Source organism: Sinohyriopsis cumingii, chromosome 4, assembly GCF_028554795.1.
Source record: "Sinohyriopsis cumingii isolate HCF-2022 chromosome 4, ASM2855479v2, whole genome shotgun sequence".
In the NCBI taxonomy this organism is placed as follows: Eukaryota; Metazoa; Mollusca; class Bivalvia; order Unionida; family Unionidae; genus Sinohyriopsis; species Sinohyriopsis cumingii.
The window spans coordinates 106728582-106738508 of NC_142964.1; positions in this window are offsets into that span (position 1 = coordinate 106728582).

Below are 9927 nucleotides of genomic sequence, written 5' to 3' on the forward strand. Positions count from 1 at the left end.
AAGATTTTAGGAAAGTTTTCGTTGATATGATCGTTAAGTGATTTGTTTAGCTCATCGGCGTTAAGTCCTGGTAGTACAAATTTCAATAGATCTGCCTCGGTTATTTTAAAATGATTAAGAAAATACTGTTTTAACGTTATTGTACTAAAAGGAGGATTAATAAATTCACCACCACGGAAATGTCCACTTCAACGATAATTGTATTGATATATTTATATATAACGTCTGATGTAACCTGATTTAGATGTTGTATTTTTTCAATGATCTTTTGTTTTATATCATCATCATAATACTGTGATAGAGAAGAACGCAGATTTTGAAGACCTGAAAGTGATTTAGAGTGTTGAAACCTAATATCTTCGAAAAAAATACATTTTAGTATAATTTTCATCAATGATTAGTTTTCTCCTTTCATTGGTTGCAAAAACAAATGTGCTCCTAAATCAATATGTTTTGTACCATCAGAGGCAATGATAGTTCTATCAATACTCCACGGGTATCCTTTTCGATATGCTGGAGTTGATATACTTCAGGCCAACCTAAAACAGATCTAATTGATGATTGATAAATATCTACAAAGTAATTTGGAGAATATATTTCAACTGCAGCTGATAAAGTTCGTTCGTGAACTGTTATAGCTATTGTTTTCTTCATTTATAGATTTGATTCTGCGCTGGAATTCATCATTGATTTGTTCGAATTGATCACTACCTGTAGGAATAGCGACAACATTCCAGTCTAGTGTTCCATCATCTTTATTTTTATTTGCAAATACAAACGAATTATTCGCCTGTAATCCACCGAATGATTTTGATCTGATAATTGGCCAACTATGGTCTACTCGTAATTCTGCTAGTGCGATTTCTTTCACTGGAATTGCAGTTGGAAAGATAACACTAAATTCTGTATTAGTTGAGCTCACTGATCTCATCGTAGGTTTTGACGCATTTGTATTAACGACAATCTGCTGAAGTAGCTCATTCGAAGTTGACATTCTTATTTAAATCCTGATTTTCTAAACCAATCAGTCATTTCTTCTTTCTAGATTTTAATCATCTCCGTGAACTCAAAATCTGATATTTTTCCATCACTAAGACTTTTTCATAATAATGAGGATAATTTGGAGTATACTAGCATCGCTGTATGATTTTTTTCTTTTATAATCATGCAATTTTGTTTATGCACGTGCATATTTTCTTTAGGAATGATATTAAGAATACCGGCAATTGTTGTTGAAGCTGAAACACAAATTGTTACAACTGCTGGTGATGTCATTGTTATTGTTGATAATAATAGGCGGGTTCCATCAATAACAGCAGACACGTCTGCGATATATTTTTTTTTACTTTTACTGTACACTCATCAACGATATGTTTTAATTTTGTTTGCCATTCACGTTCTTGATTGTATTTAAAACGTTGAATGTTAATTGGAATACTCATTATATTTTAATTAGGTGGGAATTTAGCTACTAATTCAAGACACCAATAATAAATCAAGCCGAGGCTTTTTTCTTTCTTCGAGTTCTACAGTAAATGTTTCATAGATCCAAGAGATCCACCTGACGGAGTCAGTGGATAACGCCGTGAAATCTTGGTGGATATTATAAATGTTACAACACCAAGTACTGAAAGCCTGTATATACCAGTAACCTAGGCGCGATGTTTAATGGTTTTATTGAGTGGTGACCATAATTGCTTGGTCAGACGCTACTGTATATACCACGTTGATAATCTGCAAGTAGGGAATTTTAATCAGGTGAATTTTTTTAAGGATATCAGGAATTCCACTTATAAAATCTTCTAGTATTTTTCTAATATCGTTGATATTACTCTGCGCTATCGCGAATAACTCTGAAAATGATTTAGGATCTCCGATATCACCTAATCGTTTATTAATCGTTTCAATGTTTGACATAGCTGTTTTAATATCGCCGAGTTTTGTGTTAATATCAACGAGTTTTACGTCAACAGTCAACGGACTTCCAAAGAATTCCTCTGCGATTTCATTAAATTTTTCTAAAATGTCTACGAAGATTTGTAAACATATTTACGTGAACGTCATACTCAGCTCGCAGCGTGCTTAATTTAGTATCGACTGTGTCTACATATTTTTTTGTTGCGACGTCTTCATCAGATGTTGGATCTCTTAAAACAACTATTTTATTTCCATTCATGCTGAGTTCACCTGTCATTGTATCACCGGTATATCGCAAACCATTAGCAACGCTTTTTGCAATTTCATTTCTAATAGTTGCGATTGATATACTTGAGTCTCTGATTCTACCACTGTCAGTAAATACTGGAATGTTATCCTCATAAGCACCTAGAACCCTACGAATTATGTCATTCCATTTGATATTGCTCGTCTTTAAACACCGTTTTTATCCTGAAAAATAACAACTTCGTCTCGGTCAACTCCAGAGACGTTCATAATATCTGCAAGTTCATCTTTAGTCGCGTAATTTGAGAAATCAATAACATTTTTTTTTCTTGTCTTTGATAGAAGAAGATCTTCCGTAAATACCAACCATTATATTTTAAGATCTGTTTAAAACGATTAACGGCTACTTGTATAATCGTGCACGACTTTATGAGGTGGTAATGTTGATGGAGATATAACACTGAGCACATTAATTAGTTCACGACCACATATTGGCGGATCGGTTATTGTTTGTGTTGGTAACGTTTAATACCAAATTGGAGTTATTATTGTGTTTACGTAATTTATAAATTCTTTTGCCATGTAAATAAGCCAGTAATATTGCTCTGAATGATATCTGTAGTCATTGTTAACCATGATAACATTGATTTAGCACCCCTATTCATAAAAGAGAGTATTCTTTCTTCTTCAGCAAGCGATGGAGTCATTACTGGCATCCACAATGAAAGTTTAAATAATATTACTTTACCAACAGCAAGAACGTTTGGTCGCCAAATAGCATCATTATAGTTACCCGTTCTCACAAGTACAACTGTATGTTTCGCTCCAAAGATAATTTTGCTGACATTTATGCAGAATCAAAAGATATGTGACAGTGGAATCGCACATGAAAATCTTCTACGACCATCCTTCAACATTGATTTACGTAAAGAAATCCTAAATCCTAAATTTTAATTTGGTTTGGTGTTAATAATCATGTTTTCAACATGAACATTATCTCCTGCAAAGTCTCCTGGTCGTCTTATATCATACTGGTCACTCTCAGGATGATAAGTGTTATCTTTGCCAAACATCATTGACGGACCAGCTGATGTTGTATAATGATCTGAATATCTTGCAAGACCAAATATCGTTGTAGGAACATAACGCCTTTTTGAATTGTTTCAATGTTTTTTTTCCATCAATCATATACGTAGCGCTGTAAAATAACGTCATAATACCGTTGTTAACAAAACCAACTATATCATTAGCTCCATATGCTGTATTAAGTGGAACATCTGTTACAAGTTCTCCTTCTATTTCAATAAATGCTTCGGCGGGTAAGAAATATCAACTTTTATCTTGAACTTGTAAATCGATTCGACTACGCTGATTTGGTACACGTGCGTCATAAGAATAATACTGATAATCGCGTGTGGATTCATCTTTAAGAATTAGTGCATCCATATCGAATGCTGGATCGGATATACACTTGAAAAGTTTATTAAAACTATCTTCGTCTAACACGAAGACCACTGCCTGAAATAAAACTTGTATTTGTCGGCATAATTTCGTTAGCTAACTTTGTAGGAACAACTTCATTAACAGCCAATTCTGCTAGTTTTTCATTTGCAACTTGATTTGTTAGTTTACTCATTTTTGCAGGCATAACTTCAGTACTGGGTAATTTTCTTGGTCGAGCTAATCTTTCTTTGATCGATGAAAATGCTTTACCTGCAACATTACCAATAGCACCAATACCTTTATCGCGAATAGCATCAATTGTTTTGCAGTCGGTATTGCTTTTGGAGCTATTCTCTTTAATAAACCTTGAACAACATCACCGAGTCCATCTCCGTAAATAGCTTTGTGAGTAGGCAATCATGAGTTTACAACCCTAACTATTACAGGCCCACGCTGAGCAGTGTGTATAATCATTTTTAAATTACATGTTGATTAATTAGTTCTTTTTCAGTCGCTGTAATAATCATAGGCAATTTCATTAATGAGAGAATGATAAATGTTGCGATCCATAATACCGCCTGTAAATAATCTTCGACAAATATCAGATATTTCGTTCATAATTTCTGGAGAATTATTTCCTGCGCGTTTTCCTCCAATTAGAACTTCTAGTCAGTCAACATCGGGAAGAACACTGTCAGGACAAGTTCCTTGAGTAACAAAACCACTTCCAGTTGTTTCTTCTACAACTTTCTTACCTGGCGAAGAACGTAATTCCCACACTTGTCTAATTCTCTTAAATTCCGGGTCTTTTTCTTTTTCCTTTTATTGTTCTCTCTCTCGTTTAGCATCTTTTTCTGTTCTCTTTTAGTTCAGCTTCTTCATCACTTATTGTTTGAGATGGTTGCTCTTGTAATGCTAATTGTTGTTGTGAATCTAGTCGTTGTAATTTTTTTATATAGTTATCTACTCCATCAATAAAATAATTATATCTTGCATCTTTTCTTTAATCGGATCGATATATAAAAACATGAAACCTGGTACGATTCAGTTTATAAAATACGTTATAACGTTCATAGCATCTATCAACGTTATAACGTATTTTATAAACTCAATCGTACCAGGTTTCACGTTTTTACATATTTTTTTTGAGTACGCAGGTTTCAAAAAATGTTGTTTTATCATTATAACTGTCCACGGCAAATATAGGTAAAATTACCTCTTTATTATTCCTTATGTAGAAAATACCATCATCGCTAAATTTATCAATTTCATAAACTTTATATGTTCTGATATATCACCCTTTTTAATACGAGCTTGTTCAATATCGTCAAGTATTTCTTTATCTATGTCAATAAGCTGAGTATCATCTACTTCATCTGAAATATCTTTTAAAATCTTTTTTGTTTGGTTATTTGTTCTCGCTATCTTTTTAGTCTGCTTAGCAGTTTGTTTTACTGCTGGAATAAGAGCCTCGTTAGCTTCTGCAGGACTCACGGTACTAATTCCACTCCAATGGTAAACATATGGAAACACTATCATATTCAAAATTCAATAACTTAAAATTTATTGGTGCTGATAATGACACCTATAATTTTTCGTGCACATCTAACCTTGGTGCAAGCTTATGTGTGGAGAACACCATATGACCCGCGGCAATTTGTTTACATACATGTGCATGAAACACATGTTATTGATTCTGCACCAAATGAATCAGGTGCTACTTTCAGTATTGAGTACTCCTAAGTCAAGCCTGTAAAAATGCTAAAATTGCATCAGTAGAAATTTGTCAATATTTTTTTTACATTACATATAGGATAAGCTCTCAAAAGATATTTTTCCTAAAATTTTAATTTTCATTATTAACCAATAATGGACCACCAAACCTGTAAATACTTTGTTATTTCTTCACCCATTTCTAGACTGGTTCACAGTTCTTCCGTATAATTAGTACCGTGTGTCCTATAACCAGATTTAATTTTTTTTGAAAAAGTTGTATTTTACTCCTTGATATTAGAGCATAATTGTAAGAAAGAATTGGCCATGCTTATGCATGGATAATAGTGCAATAGCATTTTATGTGATACCAATATCTATAGTTAAATTGCATCCGCATTACATGTTGCTGTGTTGTATTGTACTTATTAATGGCTTATTCTTGTTATTAAAATAATTGTTTTCTGCCTTTGTATCTTCATGTTATCTTTCTATGGCATGCATGCTACACAAAAGAAACACACGCATGCTGACATCAGCAAGTATGACATCACAGGGTATCAAATTACATGACGCATTGTATTTTCATCTCTCACTGGCTATAAGACAAGTTTTAAATGTTTGAAATTTCAAAATTGCATTTCTTTTCTTGCTGACTCTCACAGAAATAAGATACAGTGCATTTCTGTTCACATCAATCAAACAAAACAAATAAGTGTGCCACATGACAGGTCAAAATGATAAGAGACCATTGCCCTTTTGTGACTAAAACAAATACACACACCCATGAAGCATCAAGAGATGCTGAAATTCCAAACTTATTTAAACTATCATCACATGTGATTCATGACCCCCAAATGTTAATAAAAAGGCATAAAAGCCAAGGAAGAGTTCCATAAGCTTTATTATACTGAATAATTAAATAACATAGTGCTACTTTTAAGTATAAAACTATGGGGAAGGGTGTATAAGCAAAGAATAGACAGAGTAATTTCTTCAAGCCTGGTAATGTTCCCCACAACGGGGGGGGGGGATGTGTATCAACCCAAATAACACATCAACATGAGGTATGTTACATAAGGACATCAAGAGACAAATTTGAAAAACCTATCCAAAGTTCCTATAATGCTGACATTGATGTTGGAGACAGAAAGTGTATGCACAAACTGTTATGACTCAAGCTATTAAGTATGCTGGAGGTGGAGAAATGTGTGAAAAACTTTGCTATGCCAAGACAAGTTCATGTCTCTATGCAATATACAGACACTGATAAAAATTGTCACTGAATACACTACTTGTTAAATTTCAGTAATAGAACTGAATTGCATATTGAAGTTGTCTAATAGATAAATATATACCTACATTTACCCAAAGCTCATAAAAAGTTAAGAAAAAGTCTCAAAATCATTACTGTGGCTACTTTCCACTATAAGCAGTGTTAAATTACTTACTTTTTAATATAAAGCTGAAAAAATGCATACATTATTGAACAAAAGAGAAACAAAGCAAACATTGCAATCACTCAATTACAGTCAAAGGGGAGGTAATACACCTTAATTTGGCAAACCAAATAGCAAGCTCTAATTTACAGCTAAATGATTCCTTACTATTACTTGATGGTAAGAACAGAGCAATGTAGGTTTTATAAATAGCTTTTGTTTCAAATATTAAACCATATTTCTGACATGAAGCTTGTTTTCATTTATTCACAACAACATATATGGTGAACAAAACACATATCGCTTAGTGCACGCAGTAATCAAATGCTGAGATTTGGAATAATGTGTTCTGAGACCACAAGTTGCAACACCCTGAGTATAAAGGTTTTCTATCATGGGACTTGGTACATGAAGAAAAAAGAGACCTGGTTTGGTGGGAGAGAGCAGTATGTTCACCATGCAGTTATACATCAAAAATGTTTCAACTGTATGAAGAGAGGTTGGGGAAGAAAAACTGCCTGTGTAAAGAATGCAATACAGATAGGACTTTTGCAGATTTATATTGGGAATGAAGGGTTGAAAACTATTATTTTAAGTGAAAATATCCCTCCCTGCTCCCTCAACAAAAGGAATGCAGAAAAGTTCTAATACTGTTTGCCCAAAAATGTAATGTACCAATATGAGAAACATGCTGAACATAGAATAGGTGTCAAGGAGTTTAATTCTAGGATAAGAAATAAGACCGGTATAATTGATATTCAATGTGACTCGACATATAATAATTCAATTTACAGGTTGAGGCAATGCAGCATGTGCAGTTTTGTGCACAGTCCTTATTTTTACAATGTTCTCTGCTTTGATCTGCTGAGTGTGTCTCTAAAGTTAAATGATCAGTACTGATACATAAGTGATTGCGACATATGTGGCTTACATATAAAATCTCCCCCACCCCCACCCACTTTTGGTGAATTGTTGCATGTGTTAAATGGTATTTAACCATATAGGCCAATCTATGGGTACCATCATATGAAATTCTGCCATCAGGCCATACTATGCTCTTTTCCCTATGGCCTGAGCTATCTACTTCCACTCTCCAGTGTATAAAACCATCCCCATCTGTCTTTTTTATAGAATTTTCTCCAAAATCACATGCAAACCATGATAAAAAGACTCCATTATGATTGTCATATGTAAAAACCACCAAATTGATACCCTGTATGCACGTGGTAACCATGGAATCAACAAACTCCTATTATGGTATAGGTCGCATATAGGACTCACGGTACTAATTCCACTCCAATGGTAAACATATGGAAACACTATCATATTCAAAATTCAATAACTTAAAATTTATTGGTGCTGATAATGGCACCTATAATTTTTCGTGCACATCTAACCTTGGTGCAAGCTTATGTGTGGAGAACATCATATGACCCGCGGCAATTTGTTTACATACATGTGCATGAAACACATGTTATTGATTCTGCACCAAATGAATCAGGTGCTACTTTCAGTATTGAGTACTCCTAAGTCAAGCCTGTAAAAATGCTAAAATTGCATCAGTAGAAATTTGTCAATATTTTTTTTACATTACATATAGGATAAGCTCTCAAAAGATATTTTTCCTAAAATTTTAATTTTCATTATTAACCAATTATGGACCACCAAACCTGTAAATACTTTATTATTTCTTCACCCATTTCTAGACTGGTTCACAGTTCTTCCGTATAATTAGTACCGTGTGTCCTGCAGTTCTTTTAATGACCTTTGTAATAGGTTTAAATAACTTTTCTGTACCTTCTGTAAATTCAACTTGTGATTCTTAACGTTCTTGAAAATTTGTCTAAGAGAATCACGAACAGGCAAAAACTTTTTATTTGACAGCGCAACGTATATGATTTCACGATCACAATAGCAATAAATGGTTTAAACACAATTGGTGGCTGGGAATACTCCAACTTAGATAACTGAGAAGTACTCGATCACTAGATAAGCCCATGACGTTTCAGAACGTTCCAGCTCATGTTTCAGGTTTCAGACGGACTTTTTCTCCCTTTTTTTGCCCAGAAATGTTATTCTACTGTATGAGACACACTAAGAAAAGAGCAAAGTCGGCCTGGGTGTCTTCCGGTGGTTGGGTGTCTTCCAGTGGTTGATTATTCCTCACACAACTAATTAAGAAGTCGGCCTGGGTGTCTTCCGGTGGTTGGGCGTCTTCCAGTGGTTGCTTATTCCTCACACAACTAATTAAGAAGTGCATGCAGTAATTTTAAATCGTCCAACGAACGTGCTTTGCGCGCCTGGTAGGGGTGCTCGTCGGGTGTTCGCTCCATTATCATCCGACGAGAAATTAATTAATGCGCTGTGCGCTTTTAAATCCCTGAAATGAGTGCTTGCACTAGCATTAGAGGTAAAAAAAATCCTCGAGTGGTGGCTGGTTTCCAACTTAAGGAGTCGACGTACGTGGCCAACTGACTGAACAAGTCGTTAATTAAAGCCTTTGAGTCAGTCGTACATGTAGTCGCCAACCAAGAAGAATAAATACAGTGTAAGAACATTGTAAGGTTGGAATGTTACAAGAAGCAGTGGATTTGATGACAAAGTTGGATCAACATCTAAAGTAAATCCGAGGCCCAATTCGTATTTTGTGGGAAAGTGACTGCAGTTAAAACAGCGAAACGTCTCGTCGAAGAAATAATGGTGGAAGCAACAGAAATAATTAAGGCCACGGGGATGGGAAGAGAAAATAAAAGGAGAAGCATCAGAAGAAAGGAACTTTCTGCGCCTCAGTACCAACTGGATGAAGGTCGCGGACACTTTGAGAAAATTGTGCCATTTATATTAGACTCCTATTGAAGAGTTGATAGTCTCCACCAAATCATCATGGAAGAAATGGTAGAATAAACGATGGTCAGGGATAAAGAAGTAGAAGAAAACAAATGGTCCTTTTTATGGTCACCCACAGCTCTAGAACAGAGAGATACTACTCAACCATTCCATTTTTGCTTGACTATTTTGTGTGTATGTGTCTATTTGTGTTGTCCGTTTCCATTGGACACTACACACAATTTTGTCTATACAATATTCGTTTCCATGTTATATCTGTGGACAAATTTAACATATATATATAACTTTTAGCAGCAGTTTTCCTATTTCTTTTAAAAAAATT